This window comes from Cherax quadricarinatus, chromosome 24, assembly GCF_038502225.1.
Source record: "Cherax quadricarinatus isolate ZL_2023a chromosome 24, ASM3850222v1, whole genome shotgun sequence".
Classification (NCBI taxonomy): Eukaryota; Metazoa; Arthropoda; class Malacostraca; order Decapoda; family Parastacidae; genus Cherax; species Cherax quadricarinatus.
In genome coordinates, this window is record NC_091315.1 from 4647776 (window position 1) to 4665656 (window position 17881).

At 43.2% G+C, this 17881-nt stretch overlaps 1 protein-coding gene across 1 annotated transcript in view; it reads left to right on the forward strand.

The window, feature by feature from the left end:
* LOC128690681 (cell adhesion molecule Dscam2-like) overlaps positions 1-17881 on the forward strand; it is a 536323-nt gene that overhangs the window by 62419 nt on the left and 456023 nt on the right. The gene's annotated exons all lie outside the window — the stretch shown is intronic.

Consider the following 17881-nt stretch of genomic DNA (forward strand, 5'->3'; position numbering starts at 1 on the left):
CATCTATGAACTCAGGACTACAAATACGTAAAGGTCTCAAAAACATTGATGAGAAAACAGACAGTTTAACTCAATCTTGATGTGAAGAATAATAGTGGACATAGGAACAGTTATTTGTAGGTTTTCTGTAAATTTTAAACGTGAATTCATTATTACCCTTAATTAATAATTAAAACATCTGGAAAAGGCAATGAGTTATTTTCCTCAAACCCAACAGTAAAGTTTATAGAATGGCCTAAGATATTTAATTTAACAAGGAAATGGTGTATATCTACATTCTTGGGCATAAGACACAAAATATCATCAACATACCTGAACCATTTAGCTCTATTAAGTTAGATTGTGTTAAGCAGCATTGTTTCAAAAAATTCCATGAATAGGTTACTAAGAACAGGTGAAAGAGGATTTCCCATTACCATACCAAACTTCTGGGTATATAACTTATCACTAAATACAGATTTTGCATCAACAATGCAAAGTTTAATGAGATTAATGATAGTAGGAACTGGCAATGGTAAATCATAATTAACGAGTTCTTCAGATAAGAAACTTAATAAATCATCAACAGGAACTTTCGTAAACAAGGAAGTAACATCAAAACTAACCATGTTAAAATCATTTAAATCAATCAAGGAGTTTAATTTATCAACTAAATCTAAGTTGTTTTTAACATTAAAGTTAGAAATTTTACCAACAATAGGGCTCAAAATGTTAACAAGCCATTTGGATAATTTATATGAAACTGACCCTATGGAGCTAATAATTGGTCTGACTGGATTCCCTGGTTTGTGTGTTTTTATTAGTCCATACATGTAAGGTAAAGATGGATTAGTGGAAGTAAATTGTTTGACTAATTCATCTTTGCCTTTCAGTAAAAGTTTTATTGTTTTATTGAAATTGCTGTTAACGGTTTCTAAGGGATTTTTCCTAAGTTTAGAATAGGTTTCAGTATCATCTAAGAGATTATTCATTTTATCTTGGTAATCATTTTCTTTCATAATTACTATTGCATTTATTTTATCTGGTTTAGTACGGCGCATTTTTTTTTTATTATTAAGTGTATCATGAGACAATTGGGAATGTTTGGTTTTAACATAGAGCTATATATCATTCCCTTACTAATACTAATTTCATCAGTGGATAAATTCAGAAGAATTTGAAAGTTACAAAAGTCTTTGGCAATTTCAACATTAAGTTCTTTTTGCAGCTGAAAAACTTAGACCAAAACCGTTGTATTTTTATCTAATATTTCATCTGATAAGTTAATTACAAAACTGTTATTAGCATGCTTTGTCCAATCGTTGTTTTCAATTAAAATGTCTAATTTTCTTTGTAGGTTGTTTTTGAGTTCATTACAAATTCTTCTGAGTTTATTATAACAATGATCTAACATACTGTGTTTCCATTTTGATGGAATGGCCTGATTAAAGGAGTACTTTTTTGTTTCTCAATATTTTGAATGCTTCCTTCTACTGTATTTTAGTTATTTCAAGATGTTTCTGATGAATAATTCTCGTAAAATCATCAAAATGATGATCTCTCATGTCAGAGATGATATTGGGTAAAAGAGATTTGGACAAAACTTGTTCATTCAAACAGTTTTTTAAAAAATTAAGTCGAATTTTAAACTTGTGGGACTTGATCAGTGCAGAAGAAAACTGGGAAACAAAAGAAATATGATTAGGAAAGATTATCGAGAACATTCTGAAGAGTCGTGTGGTATCCATTAATGCAATAAGATCACAGTAAGCAGGTAATTTCAGAATATGCAAAACAACTACTGTGAAAGAATAGAGGAATTCCAAGCGATTTCGTGACTACTCACATTATCAAGCAACAATAAAATTAATACATCAAAGGAAGGCATATAAAGTGACTAGACCACATCTCACCATCACATCCCACAACAAAGCAACACCTGACGCGCGACGACACGCGGCTCATAAGAAAGAGAACACTGCAGCAGGCCCGCTGGCCCAACTAGACAGGTTCTTCACGGCATTCCACAAACTATTCTACCCAAGAATTAAGATTTATTATTTATCCAATGTATTATTAAATTCTTCCTATATCCACCTATATCCATCACAGTGTCGGGCGACAGGGAGAAGCTGCTGATCACAGGGGGGAGTACAAGATCGGCAAGTACAGGGACATTAGCCAGCAGTATCAATTTGTCCCAGTGGGATCATTTCATTTTCCCAGGTATAGAGCCTTACATTTCTTTGATCACTGCATCAACCTCTCCAGGTGATCCTGTAGCTCTCACGTGTCCCTGTCAGCATCCATCTCACGGCGTGTTTTAATGTCATTGGCAAACTTAGTTATGTCGTTATTTATTCCCTTATATATGTCGTTTATGTATATTATGATCAAAAAAGGACCCAACAACGACTCCAGTGGAGATGCTTGTTACGCGTCTCCACTCTGAATTCTCCCCATTTAAGGCAATTCTCCCCATTAAGGCACGTTATTACAACCCAGGAATTCAAAGGCCTGTTATCCTGGGTGTAAAGGGAGGAAAATAAACACAGCAGAAAAACTTTTGACTTACATTATCCTTCACCAAGTAAGAACAGAAGTATGTACACTATATACACTATGTACAGCAATAGGTATTAGTGCACTCCACGGTAAGCGAGGCAGAATAGAAGCCACTAGAGAGCAGACCGTGCTTCAACCAGCTCTAGAATGGGAATGATAAGGGCAGACAGGTGGGTGGTACCCACAACACCTCTGCGATTGCCAAAACCATCTTGAACCTGGCTTGAACCTGGGTACTGATCGAACGATGGGGCCCCATCGTTCGTCCCTAGTATTAGTTCGCTGGTTGGGGAATAAAGGTTACGTACTCTTTGCATGCCACTCACGTTGATAAATGAGACACTTCTGCAACCATCTTCACGAATATACTACAGTTTTGTCAAGACTGATGCACTGAACACGTTAACTCAAGACTGTGGGAATGAGTACCTCAAACTCCTCCTCTTATTTCGCCCTTTTTCTCCTTAGGACTGAGGAAGCTACCGTGTGGCGAAACATTTCCAGAATAAAGATAACCAAATGTTTCAAAATTTTCACAATTATCAAACTCTCTGTCATCAATCTGTCAACCACATTCCGTATGTCTCTACTTACCTCAACATTCTCTTGGGTAATTCTATCAAAGACCTCATATACGTTAGTGATAAGACTTAGTAAATTCGTTAGGTATGAACGCCCCTTTGTACAACTGTGTTGAGATTCAATGGTCATTTTATATACTGTGTGATGACTATTAATGCACCTCACACCCAACCTGTTTACGAAAGTCAAAATATTATGAAGGCAGGTAATGGGTCCAGGGACTGGGACCCAAAGTTTGACAACTAAGCAACTTTCAGAGATAATGAACTATTAAATAAGTTTATGATCTGGTTAATACATAATGAGTAATTAATGCAGACAAATTAGCGTATAAAAATATTTCAGTGCAGTTCATAGGTGATATTATTATTATTATTATTATTATTATTATTATTATTATTATTATTATTATTATTATTATTATTATTATTATTATTATTATAATTATTTTGTTCAGACTGGCTGCTGTTATTTATCCGCAGATAATAACTTCCTGAACATTTGTGATTTGCCTTTAAATGCATTAATTTTTTCGCATTTCAACACATAATGATGCAGTGTGTGACAATAGTTATTATTAATAATGGTAGAATTATCGACAATTTGCTACATAAAATGATTCATGTGCAACCAAGGTCATATTTTATTGCAATGTTTCGCTCACCATAAGCTGATTTTGTCTGATGTAACATCGACATGTGACTTCTGCATGACAGAATGATGATAGAGGGACTGACTGGTGTCAAGTTATAGGAGATTCTTCAGAAATTCTGGTCCTGAAGGAGCCAGTCGACAGCACAAGGTAGTGTGTAAGGTGTCCCGTAGCTTGAGCGCTGGCGCACTCAGCTCACACACTGAGGTCCGGGGTTCGAATCTCTACTGGTACTGCTGGAAAACATTAGGGACGTGTTTCCATAGGACACCTGCTGTCCCTGTTCACCCATGGGTGTTAGTGGACTGGTGTGGGTCGCATCCTGGGACGAAAAGTGACCTAATTTGCGGGAAATGCTCAGCATAACAAGCGGCTTTCTATATAGTAGTCAGTGTCAGTGATGTCAACTATGATCTGTATACCTTGTATTTGTAGTACATAAATATATTATTATTATTATTATTATTATTATTATTATTATTATTATTATTATTATTATTATTATTATTATTATTATTATTATTATCTACTTCCTTCATGAAGGCATATGCCTTTTTTAGTTCATAAATTGTATCACATATCTGCCTCCGCTGTCCACAGACCTGCCATACCAGTGCCTGGAATCTGACAGTGCCTGGAATCTGACAGTGCCTGGAATCTGACAGTGCCTGGAATCTGACAGTGCCTGGAATCTGACAGTGCCTGGAATCTGACAGTGCCTGGAATCTGAGTTAGCAGCAATTATGGATTACCAGAAAATAAGTTACAATTAAAATGTCAACACACATATAATAAGCACATAGAAGAATGAAAATGATGTGGACGTTTCTGTCCGAGTTGGACCATTAATTAGTTACACAACTAGTTAATGGTCCAAGTCGGACAGAAATAACGTATTAAGTTTTAATCTCCTATGAGCGGGTTATTTGTGTCATGTTCCAGTCACGGTATTGTGCCTTTAATTCTTTCAGATGTAAACGTTACATACATAGACTCATCCGAGTGCAAGAATAATAGCAAACAGTTTAATCTGAAGGGAAGATGCCCAGTTGTTGATGCATGCTCCAATTTCTATATGGGAGAACTCACTATGTAATAACAACGACTCCATCAGCTGCGTCAGTGTCTTAGTGTAGTAAGCCAACAGAATAAATAAATTGTGAGGGAGAGTACTGTGTGATTAAGTTATCAATACCACTTTAGATTTGGTTGTGATTTAATGAAGATCACTGGGGAGAAAGTGAGGAATAGTGGTTTGCATAGAGGTATTTTTCCATAGGGTAGTGAAGCGATGTTGTTCTCTTGCTTGACATACATCGTGTATCTGATGCATTTTGAGGTCTGTTTCAATATTTTGTGATCCATATGAAGAAGTGTTTGCCAGTGCAGAACAAAGTTTTGAGTGTAGGGATTTGAATGGGTTTGCTTGAGCATATTATCAACATCAGTCAAACCACGGAAAGGGTGGGGATTGAACCCATGGCGAGTGAGTCGTAAAACTTCAGGCCACTCGCCATGGGTTACACTCCACCCATTTCATGATTTATTTTTGGTTGTAAGTTGACAACCTCTGATGGTCCTTATCACATCGTTCTGAATTTTTTCAGTTCGAGATATATGTTCTGTATTTGGCTATATATTTCAGCCGAGACTCATTATGTAACTATATTCTATTTACTATATCGCAACCGTTAAAGGACGCCTGTTAGGTATCTTTGTTTTCTCAGCCGAGATGATCAGTCCTCAGGTGCTGACACATAATTAAGGTTGTTATGTATACGTTGAAATCCGGTGTTGTGATTCATTATATCTTTAGCAAAGCTATCTATATAATGAGTGGGCTGGCTGGACTCAGCCTTTAGTAACGCAATAATTAAAATAATGAATGTAGTGGTTCTTAATTCATAGTCTTTAAGTACACTTCTATGTCCCGGAGATGACATCCATCTGTACGTATTCAGGCAAGTTAAATATTAAAGTATAATAATAATAATAATAATAATAATAATAATAATAATAATAATAATAATAATAATAATAATAATAATAATAATGTCTTTATTTCTACAAGTACATGTACAAGGTATACAAACCATAGCTGACATCAATGACATACTACTACATAGAAAATCCCTTGTTATGCTGAGCATTTCGGCCAAATTAGGTCAGTTTTGTCCCAGGATGCGACCCACACCAGTCCACTAACACCCAGGATGCGACCCACACCAGTCCACTAACACCCAGGATGCGACCCACACCAGTCCACTAACACCCAGGATGCGACCCACACCAGTCCACTAACACCCAGGATGCGACCCACACCAGTCCACTAACACCCAGGATGCGACCCACACCAGTCCACTAACACCCAGGATGCGACCCACACCAGTCCACTAACACCCAGGATGCGACCCACACCAGTCCACTAACACCCAGGATGCGACCCACACCAGTCCACTAACACCCAGGATGCGACCCACACCAGTCCACTAACACCCAGGATGCGACCCACACCAGTCCACTAACACCCAGGATGCGACCCACACCAGTCCACTAACGCCCAGGTACCCATTTTACTGATTGGTGAACATAGACAACCGGTGTAAGGAAACACGTCCAATGTTTCCACCCCTTAGCCGGGAATCGAACTCGGACCCTCACCGTGTGCAGCGGCATACAGTACCGACAGGTTGGTAAGTAAGACACATGTGCAACAGTTAAGTACCTTTATTCCGAAACGTTTCGCCTACATAGTAGGCATCTTCAGTCGAGTACACGGACCTGCCCTCTCAATAATTACTTTCTTTCTTCTACTAGTAAACTACATCTCACCTTCTGGTAGTATATAAGTCTCCATACTGTCGTTTCAACATCACATTATTCCAGAGCATGGAGCAAAACTCTTCTCCAGGCTGTGGGACTGATCACCCCAAAACTACGTCTTTAAGGGTCTTCACAGCTCTACTACTTCTGTAAATTCCTCTGTACTCGGCTGAAGAAGCCTACTGTGTTGGCGAAACGTTTCGGAATAAAGATAGATAACTGCTGCATAAGTGTCTTACTTACCAAGCGAGTTCACTAATGACAGAATGTTGGTTTATATATCATAGGTCAAGGTATATCAAGGTCATGGAAGGTAGTGTAAGTGCAGTAAGTATGTAGGTGAGAAGTGTAATTATGCAGTGAGATACACGTCATTCGTGCATGAAACCATGCAGCGGGGGGAGGGGGCAGACAGATAGCTAGTAGCAGACATTTGGAAGAATTAATTTTGTTAATTGGATTTTGGAGTGCGAATGATGAGTCTAATTGATTTATAATTAAGCGAGCAGCCAGTTACATGGCTCAGGATATATAATGACAATAAAAGATTTCCTGGTACTAGACAGATGAATCTAATATAATGTAAGCAACGTCACTCTTCCAGCGCTACCTGGATTGGCCGTTTGTAGAGCATCAAGCTTATAGTGACAGAAACGACGCAGTCATCTTCCAGAGAACAACACAACACAGTCTCGCTCTGGCATCATATGTGGCCTTTAATTTCGTCTGTGTGGTAGAGGGTTTGGGGTCTTGGTGAGGAGTGCTTGGCGTGGGGTCTTAGTATGTTGGGGGTTGGGTCTTGGTGTGCTGAAGAGGACCTATCGTCATGATGTGCTGCGACTGATGTAGGGTTTTTCTGCCTTGTGCTACGTGTGAGGGTCTTTTTGTGTGTTCCGACTGCTGTGGGGTCTTTGTTGTGCTCGGCGTTAGGTCTTGCTGTGATGCACTAGATGATGGGGCATTGTGTGTTGTGCTGTGGGTGGGGTCTTGTGTGTGTTGCTGATATGTGGGGTCTTGGTGTGAAGTGTTGAGTGTTGGGTTTTAATGTGTGGCGTCTAGTGTGGGATCCTGGTGTGTGGTGCAGAGTGTGGGGTCTTAGTGGGTGGTGCTGAGTGTGGGGTCTTAGTGTGTGGTGCTGAGTGTGGGGTCTTGGTGTGTGGTGGTAACTGTGGGGTTTTAGTGTGTTGGGGGTTGGAGAAGGGTCTTGGTGTGTGGAGCTGATTGTGGAATCTTGGTGTGTGGTAATGAGCGTGGGGTCATGGTGTGTGGTGCTGGGCGTGGGGTCTTGATGTGTGGAGTTTGGTGTGAGGTCTTGGTGTGTGGTGTTTGGTGTGGTGTCTTGGTGTGTGGTGTTTGGTGTTGTGTCTTGGTGTGTGGTGTTTGGTGTGGTGTCTTGGTGTGTGGTGTTTGGTGTGGTGTCTTGGTGTGTGGCGTTTGGTGTGGTGTCTTGGTGTGTGGTGCTTGGTGTGGTGTCTTGGTGTGTGCTGTCTGGTGTGGTGTCTTGGTGTGTGGTGCTTGGTGTGGTGTCTTGGTGTGTGGTGTTTGGTGTGGTGTCTTGGTGTGTGGTGTTTGGTGTGGTGTCTTGGTGTGTGGTGTTTGGTGTGGTGTCTTGGTGTGTGGTGTTTGGTGTGGTGTCTTGGTGTGTGGTGTTTGGTGTGGTGTCTTGGTGTGTGGTGTCTTGGTGTGTGGTGTCTGGTGAGGTGTCTTGGTGTGTGGTGTTTGGTGTGGTGTCTTGGTGTGTGGAGTTTGGTGTGGTGTCGTGGGGTGTGGTGGTTGGGGTGGTGTCTTGGTGTGTGGTGTCTGGTGAGGTGTCTTGGTGTGTGGTGTCTGGTGTGGTGTCTTGGTGTGTGGTGTTTGGTGTGGTGCCTTGGTGTGTGGTGTTTGGTGTGGTGTCTTGGTGTGTGGTGTTTGGTGTGGTGCCTTGGTGTGTGGTGTTTGGTGTGGTGTCTTGGTGTGTGGTGTTTGGTGTGGTGCCTTGGTGTGTGGTGTTTGGTGTGGTGTCTTGGTGTGTGGTGTTTGGTGTGGTGCCTTGGTGTGTGGTGTTTGGTGTGGTGTCTTGGTGTGTGGTGTTTGGTATGGTGCCTTGGTGTGTGGTGTTTGGTGTGGTGTCTTGGTGTGTGGTGTTTGGTGTGGTGCCTTGGTGTGTGGTGTTTTGTCTGGAGTCCTGGTGTGTGGTACTGAGGGTGTTGTCTTGGGGAGTGGTGCCTGGTGTGAGGTCATGGTGTGGTGTGTGGTGCCTAGCGTGGGGTCTTGGTGTGTGGTGCCTAGTGTGGGGTCATGGTGTGGTGTGTGGTGCCTAGCGTGGGGTCTTGGTGTGTGGTGCCTATTGTGGGGTCTTGGTGTGTGGTGCCTAGTGAGGGGTCTTGGTGTGTGGTGCTCAGTTTGGGGTCTTAGTATCTGGTGCTGAGTGTGGAGTCATGGTGTGTGGTGCTGGGCGTGGGGTCATGGTGTGTGGTGCTGGGCGTGGGGTCTTAGTGTGTGTTGCTGACTGTGGGGTCATAGTGTGTGGTGCCTGGTGTAGGGTCTCGGTATGTGGTGTTTGGTGAGGGGTTTTGGTATGTGGTGCCTGATGTGGGGTCTCGGTATGTGGTGCCTGATGTGGGGTCTTGGTGTGTGGTGTTTGGTATGGGGTCTTGGTGTGTGGTGCCTTGTGTGGGGTCTTGGTGTGTGGTGCCTAATGTGGGGTCTTGGTGTGTGGTGTTTGGTGTGGGGTCTTGGTGTGTGGTGTTTGGTGTGGGGACTTGGTGTGTGGTGCCTTGTGTGGGGTCTTGGTGTGTGGTGCCTAATGTGGGGTCTTGGTGTGTGGTGTTTGGTGTGGGGTCTTGGTGTGTGGTGTTTGGTGCGGGGACTTGGTGTGTGGTGTTTGGTGTGGGGACTTGGTGTGTGGTGTGTGTGGTGCCTGGTGTGGGGTCTTGGTGTGTGGTGTTTGGTGTGGGGACTTGGTGTGTGGTGTGTGTGGTGCCTGGTGTGGGGTTTTGGTATGTGGTGCCTGATGTGGGGTCTTGGTGTGTGGTGTTTGGTGTGGGGTCATGGTGTGTGGTGTTTGGTGTGGGGTCTTGGTGTGTGGTGTTTGGTGTGGGGTCTTGGTGTGTGGTGTTTGGTGTGGGGTCTTGGTGTGTGGTGTTTGGTGTGGGGTCTTGGTGTGTGGTGTTTGGTGTGGGGTCATGGTGTGTGGTGTTTGGTGGGGTCTTGGTGTGCAGTGCCTAGCCAAGCAAAGTGTGTCTCCTTTCTTATGAGTCGCGTGTCGTCGCTCGTCAGGTGTTGCTTTGTTGTGGGATGTGATGGTAAAGTGTGATCTTGACCCTTTGTATGCCTTCCTTTGATGATGATCAAGTCCCACAAATTAAAAATTCGACTTAATTTAAAAAAAACTGTTTGAACAAGTTTTGCCCAAATCACTTTTACCATATGTCATCCTTGACAAGAGAAAGCGTCCTTTGGATGATTTTATGAGAATTATTCTTCAGAAACATATTGAAATTACTAAAATGCAGAAGAAAGAAGCATTCAAAATATTGAGAAACAAAAAAGTACTCCTTTAATAAGGCCATTCCATCAGAATGGAAACACAGTATGTTAGATCATTGTTATAATAAACTCAGAAGAATTTGTAATGAACTCAAAAACAAACTACAAAGAAAATTAGACATTTTAATTGAAAACAATGATTGGAAATAGCTGCTCAGCCTGATTACCTGGCCCTTGACTGTTGTTTTCCTCCTGAAGTGGCTGTACAAAAGCTTTGTCTCAGATTTGACTTTCACTGCTATGTCATTTTTGTTTTGTCGTTGGGCCTCCCTTCATATACCTGTGCATATTCATTTCTGGCTCTACGATTTTTCTCCTTATTCTCCTGGGTCTTTTGCCTTCTATGCTTCTTCCATTCTCTATCACACTTGGTTTTGGCCTCTCTACATCTTTGGGTGAACCATGAGCTCATCCTGGCTTTTTCGTTATTTCTGTTACCCTTGGGTACAAACCTTTCCTCAGTTTTCTTGCATTTTGTTGTCACATATTCCATCATCTCCTTTACTGACTTCCCTGCCAGTTCTCTGTCCCACTGAACCCCGTGCAGGAAAATCTTCATGCCTGTGTAGTCCCCTCTCTTGCAGTTTGGCTTCATTCGTCCTGCCCTTCCTGCTTCCCTCTCCACTTGTAACTCTGCTATGTTTTCGATGCTCAGAACCACATGATCACTGGCCCCGAGGGGTTTTTCATATGTGATGTCCTCAGTATCTGCACTACTCAAGTTGAATACTAGGTCCAGTCTTGCTGGTTCATCCTCTCCTCTCTCTCTGGTAATGTCCTCTACATGTTGGTACATGAAGTTTTCCGGTACCACCTCCATCATCTTAGCCCTGCAGGTTTCTGGGCCCTCATGTGGCTCCAGGTTCTCCCAGTCGATTTCCTTCTGGTTGAAGTCACCCATAATCAGCAGCTTTTCCCTGCTCGCATGAGCCCTTCTAGCAACTTCAACCAGTGTGTCAACTATCGCTCTATTGCTCTCACCATACTCTTGACTTGCCACCTGCTGTTCTGTGGTGGGTTATACATCATTGAAATTACCACCTTGGGACCTCCAGACTGAAGTGTTCCTATTATGTAGTGTCTTGCTTCTCCTCTGTCTTCTCTCTCCAGCTCATCAAAATCCCATCGATTTTTGATGATCAGTGCCACTCCTCCTCCCCTTCTGTTTCCTCTATCTTTCCTCAGGATCTTATATCTAGTTGGAAAGTTGGCATCTGTTATTCCTGTGAGCTAGGTTTCCGTGAGAGCTATGATTCCGGTGATGCCTCTTTGAGTCTTTCGTGGCACTCCTCCCACTTATTCCTTATTCCATCAGCGCTGGTGTTCCATATGTTCAGTTTCCTTTCCATCACTGCGTTCTGGAGAGTCTGTTCACTCACTAACCAACTTGACTTACACTTGACTTTCTACTTTGGGTTTGCTTATCCCTGTAAGTTGACTTTTTGCAGCTGTGCACCCACCTAATTGTACTGACCTAATTGTGGTTGCAGGGGTGGAGACTCAGCTCTTGGCCCCGTCTCTTCACTGAATGCTACTAGGTCATCTTTCTCCCTGCTCCTTGAGCTTAATCATACTTCATTTTAATGCTATGTATGGTTCCTGCCTCCACTATATCACTCGCCAGACTTTTCCACTTCCTGACACCTCTATGACTGAAGAAATACTTCCTAACATCCCTGTGACTCGTCTGAGTCTTCAACTTCCAAGAGTGACCCCTTGTTTCTGTGTCCCCTCTCTGGAACATTCTGCTTCTGTCCACCTTGTCTATTCCATGCAGTATTTTGTATGTTGTTATCATGTCTCCCCTAACCCTCCTGTCCTCCAGTGTCATCAGGCCGATTTCCCTTAACCTGTCTTCGTAGGACATTTCCCTTGTCACAAACCTTTGCACTTTCTCTAATTTCTTGACGTGCCTGACCAGGTGTGGATTTCAAATTGGCATTGCATACTCCAATATGGGCCTGATGTACACGGTGAACAGTGTCTTGAACGATTCCTTACTAAGGTATCGGAACGCTAATCTCAGGTTTGCCAGACGCCCATATGCGGCAGTAGTTATCTGGTTGATATGTGCTTCCGGAGATGTGCTCGGTGTTATACTCACCCCAAGATCTTGCTTCTTGAGCGAAGTTTGCAGCCTTTGGCCACCTAGCTTATACTCTGTCTGCTGTCTTCTTTGCCCTTCTCAGATCTTCATGACTTTGCATTTGGCAGGGTTAAATTCGAGAAGCCAGTTGCTGGACCATGTGCCCAGCCTGACCAAGTCTCTTTGAAGTCCTGCCTGATCCTCATCTGATTTAATTCTCCTCATAAACTTCATATCATCTGCGAACAGGGACACCTCTGAGTCTATCCCTTTCATCATGTCATTCACATATACCAAAAATAGCTCTGGTCCTAAGACCGACCTCTGTGGGACCCTGCTCGTCACAAGTGCCCACTGTGATACCTCACCATGTACAATGACTTGTTGTTGCCTCCCTGTCAGATATTGACTGATCCATTGCAGTGCCTGATCTTCTAGTTTCTGCACTAATATCTTGTGAGGAACTGTGTCGATGGCCTAGTTGCAGTCCAAGAAAATGCAATCAACCCACCCCTCTCTCTCGTGTCATATTTCTGTTACTTTATCATAAAACTCTAGAAAGTTTATGACACAGGATTTGACTTCCATGAATCCATGCTGGTTGTCGTATATACTCTTGTTCCGTTCCAGGTACTCCACCACTCTCCTCCTGATAATCTTCTCCAAGACTTTACATACTATACACGTCAGCGACACTGGTCTGTAGTTTAGTGCCTCTTTTCTGTCTCTTTTTTAAAAATGGGAACTAAATTTGCAGTCTTCCATACCTCAGGTAGTTGCCCAGTTTCAAGGGATGTGTTGAAGATTGTAGTTAGTGGCACACAGCGTTTCTGCTCCCTCTCCAAGGACACATGGGGAGATGTCCGGTCCTATTGCCTTTGAGGGATTAAGATCACTTAGCAGCTTCTTCACCTCGTCCTCAGGTGTGTGTATGTCACCCAACACTTGTTGGTGTATTCCTTGTTGGTGTACCCCTCTGTCCTCTCTCCCCAGAGTCCTTCCTGTTTCCACTGTAAATACTTTATTAAATCTTGCATTGAGCTCCTCGCATACTTCTTGATCGTTTCTTCTGAGTTCCCCACCTTCTTTACTCAGCCTGATATCCTGGTCTTTGACTGTTGTCTTTCTCCTAATTTGGCTATACAGCAGTTTCGGGTCAAACTTGACTTTCGATGCTATGTCGTTTTCGTACTGTCACTGGGCCTCCCTCCTTATCTGTGCATACTCGTTTCTGGCTATTCGACTAATCGCCTCATTTTCCTGAGTTCTTTGCCTTCTGTACCTTTTCCATTGTCTAGTGCACTTAGGTTTTTGCCTGTCTACACCTTCGGGTAAACCAAGGACTCGCTTTGGTCTTCCCATTGTTTCTGCTGTTCTTGGGAACAAACCTTTCCTCTGCCTCCTTGCATTTTGTTATTACATATTCCATCATTTCGTTTACTGACTTTCCTACCAGTTCTCTGTCCCACTGAACCTCCTACAGGAAGTTCCTCATATAGTTTGGCTTTTACCATTCGACTCCTGTTACGCTCTCCACCTGTAATGCTAGTATGTAATCAAAACTCAGGACTACGTGGTCACTAGCTCCGAGGGGCCTCTCATATGTGATGTCATCAATGTCTGAGCTACTCAGAGTGAACACAAGGTCCAGTCTTGCTGGTTCATCCTCCTCTCGCTCTCTGGTAGTGTCCCTGATGTGTTGATGCATGAGGTTTTCCAGTACCACATCCATCATCTTGGCTCTCCATGTTTCAGGATCCCCACGAAGCTCCAGGTTTTCCCAATCGATCTCCCTGTGGTTGAAATCACCCATAACCAGTAACTTTGCTCTGCACGAGTGAGCTCTTCTTGCCACCTCAGCCAGTGTGTCTACCATTGCTCTATTGCTCTCTTCATATTCCTCTCTTGGCCTTCTGCAGTTCTGTAGTGGGTTATACATCACTGCAATGACTACCTGTTGTTCCCCAGACTGAATTGTACCTATTATGTAGTCCCTTTCTCCAATATCGTCCATGCCTTCTATTTCTTCCAAATCCCATTGCTTTTTATGAGCAGTGCAACCCCTCCTACCCCTCTGCTCGTTCTATCTTTCCTCAAGATCTGATATCTCCGTTGGAAGATTGCATCTATTATTGTCTCAGTGAATTTCGTTTCTGTGACTGCTATGATGTCTGGGGACTTCTCACTGATTCTTTCATGCCACTACTCATATTTATTTGTTATTCCATCAGTGTTCATGTACCAAACTTTCAACTTCTTATCTATCACGGTGGTCCTGGGAGAATATTGGGGATGGAGGAGCAGGAGCCCTGGAGGGGGCCTATGGGGTTTGCAGTATGGGTGGGGTTTGTGATAGGGGTGAGGGCAAAGTACCCATAGCGGGCTGCTGTAGGGATGGGGTTTGTGATGTGGGGGCAGAGTGAACAATGTGTGAGTTTTGGTTTAGATTGTTCATTTGCCTTGGGGTTGTCGTGGTTGGAGTCCTTCTGTGGGTGTTTCTGTAGGGTGTGTTTGCCCTTCCACCTGAGTCTGGGTTCTGCTCATTTTCATCATTGCATCTCGTTCCTCTTTTCGTCTTTGTACCCTCTCTCTCAGTATCGTCTTTTCTTTTTTCGTTTTGTTGCAAACGAGGCACACTCTCTGGTACTCTGGTTTGTTAATCAGTCATGCTTTCTTCTGCAGGATCCTTGTTCCAGCTGATTATGCCTTGAAAATTACTCGGACAGGCCGTTTCCTTCCACTTGTAAACCACCCAATTCTCCGAAAATTTGTCACATGGGTCATGTTGTCTTCACCTATTGCTTTCATGATACCTTCAGTCACTTTCTTCTCCCCCCTGTTTTCTCTCATCGTAGATTTCCCTTTCTACTTCTTGGAGCCCACAGACAAACACTGACCTCTCTCTTTCTTCCACCCACTGTGCCTCCCTTTGCATCCTCTGTTTTAGTTCCTTCAGTCCCTGCCTTTGCTGAAGCCCCTATGCTCAGTGGACTGTCTTTCTTGCTCAGATGTTCCTCGCCACTGCAGTTGTCTGTTAGAGTCTCTTCATGTAGCATAGCTCCTTCATTGTCTTCAGTCCTCTCATTTGATCTTAGTGTGCTCCTAGTCCTTTGCTGGGTCCCTACAGTCCTCTTGTCTGTGTCTGATATAGAAGTTTCTGATGTCATGTCTGTACTGTAAATTGTCTCTCTAGTTTGTTTCAGGTTTTTTAGTTCCTCATCTATTCACTGTATCTTATCTTCTGCTGCTAAGACTGGAAGCCCCCAGTTCCTGCTCTCTTCAGTTATCCTCTCCTCCATTTTCTTGCCAAGCTCTTCTACCTTCCTTCCTTGTGTGTGTGTGTGTGTGTGTGTACTCACCTAATTGTACTCACCTAATTGTGGTTGCAGGGGTCGAGACTCAGCTCCTGGCCCCGCCTCTTCACTGATCGCTACTGGGTCCTCTCTCTCTCTGCTTCCTGAGCTTTGTCATACCTCTTCTTAAAACTATGTATGGTTCCTGCCTCCACTACTTCACTTGCTAGGCTATTCCACTTGCTGACAACTCTATGACTGAAGAAATACTTCCTAACGTCCCTGTGACTCGTCTGAGTCTTCAGCTTCCAGTTGTGACCCCTTGTCCCTGTGTCCCCTCTCTGGAACATCCTATCTCTGTCCACCTTGTCTATTCCCCGCAGTATCTTGTATGTCGTTACCATGTCTCCCCTGACCCTTCTGTCCTCCAGTGTCGTCAGTCCGATTTCCCTTAACCTTTCCTCGTACGACATTCCCTTGAGCTCTGGGACTAGCCTTGTTGCAAACCTTTGTACTTTCTCTAACTTCTTGACGTGCTTGACGTGTGTGTGTGTGTGTGTGTGTGTGTGTGTGTGTGTGTGTGTGTGTGTGTGTGTGTGTGTGTGTGTGTGTGTGTGTGTCATGCCGAATAGGTAAAACTTGCGATTTTGACAAGCACTATAGACATAAAATATCACCACCTAACTGTCAGCTATCTCTTAGTGAGAGATCGGTATACAGAAAGAACCAGTTGTATAGGAAATCCTCGAGAAGTGGGTTAAGTACGTAAATACATAGTTCAATTATCAAGAACAACTCTCTTGTCTTATGTCCGAAACATTACAAAAGAGAGAGCCAAGCTAGCATAACACCTGATAAACAATGACCTGAGAGATCCAAGTTAGCATAACACCTGATAAACAATGACCTGAGAGAGCCAAGCTAGCATAGCACCTGATAAACAATGACCTGAGAGAGTCAAGCTAGCATAGCACCTGATAAACAATGACCTGAGAGAGTCAAGCTAGCATAGCACCTGATAAACAATGACCTGAGAGAGTCAAGCTAGCATAGCACCTGATAAACAATGACCTGAGAGAGTCAAGCTAGCATAACACCTGATAAACAATGACCTGAGAGAGTCAAGCTAGCATAGCACCTGATAAACAATGACCTGAGAGAGTCAAGCTAGCATAGCACCTGATAAACAATGACCTGAGAGAGCCAAGCTAGCATAGCACCTGATAAACAATGACCTGAGAGAGCCAAGCTAGCATAGCACCTGATAAACAATGACCTGAGAGAGCCAAGCTAGCATAGCACCTGATAAACAATGACCTGAGAGAGTCAAGCTAGCATAGCACCTGATAAACAATGACCTGAGAGAGTCAAGCTAGCATAGCACCTGATAAACAATGACCAGAGAGAGTCAAGCTAGCATAACACCTGATAAACAATGACCTGAGAGAGCCAAGCTAGCATAGCACCTGATAAACAATGACCTGAGAGAGTCAAGCTAGCATAGCACCTGATAAACAATGGCCTGAGAGAGCCAAGCTAGCATAACACCTGATAAACAATGACCTGAGATAGCCAAGCTAGAATAGCACCTGATAAACAATGTCATGAGAGAGCCAAGCTAGCATAGCACCTGATACACGATGACCTGAGTGAGCCAAGCTAGCATAACACCTGATACACAATGACCTGAGATAGCCAAGCTAGAATAGCACCTGATAAACAATGTCATGAGAGAGCCAAGCTAGCATAGCACCTGATAAACAATGACCTGAGAGAGCCAAGCTAGCATAGCACCTGATAAACAATGACCTGAGCGAGCCAAGCTAGCATAGCACCTGATAAACAATGACCTGAGCGAGCCAAGCTAGCATAGCACCTGATACACAATGACCTGAGTGAGCCAAGCTAGCATAGCACCTGATACACAATGACCTGAGTGAGCCAAGCTAGCATAGCACCTGATACACAATGACCTGAGTGAGCCAAGCTAGCATAGCACCTGATACACAATGACCTGAGTGAGCCAAGTTAGCATAGCACCTGATAAACAATGACCTGAGAGAGCCAAGTTAGCATAGCACCTGATAAACAATAACCTGAGAGAGCCAAGTTAGCACAGCACCTGATAATCAATAACTTCTGCTGAGTGAACTTTAAAGAAGTACAAACATGCAGTAACACTGCACAGGTTACATGTCACATAATGTAGCATGAAATCGAAATTGCATGACATCTCTTTCACGTCACAATATTATCGTTCGTTCTGTGGAAATTATATGACATCAATGGACTTCTTGCCATCTTTGCACAGAATTATACCACTAATAATTTATATATAATAAAATTTTGTAATACAGATAAATAATAATAATC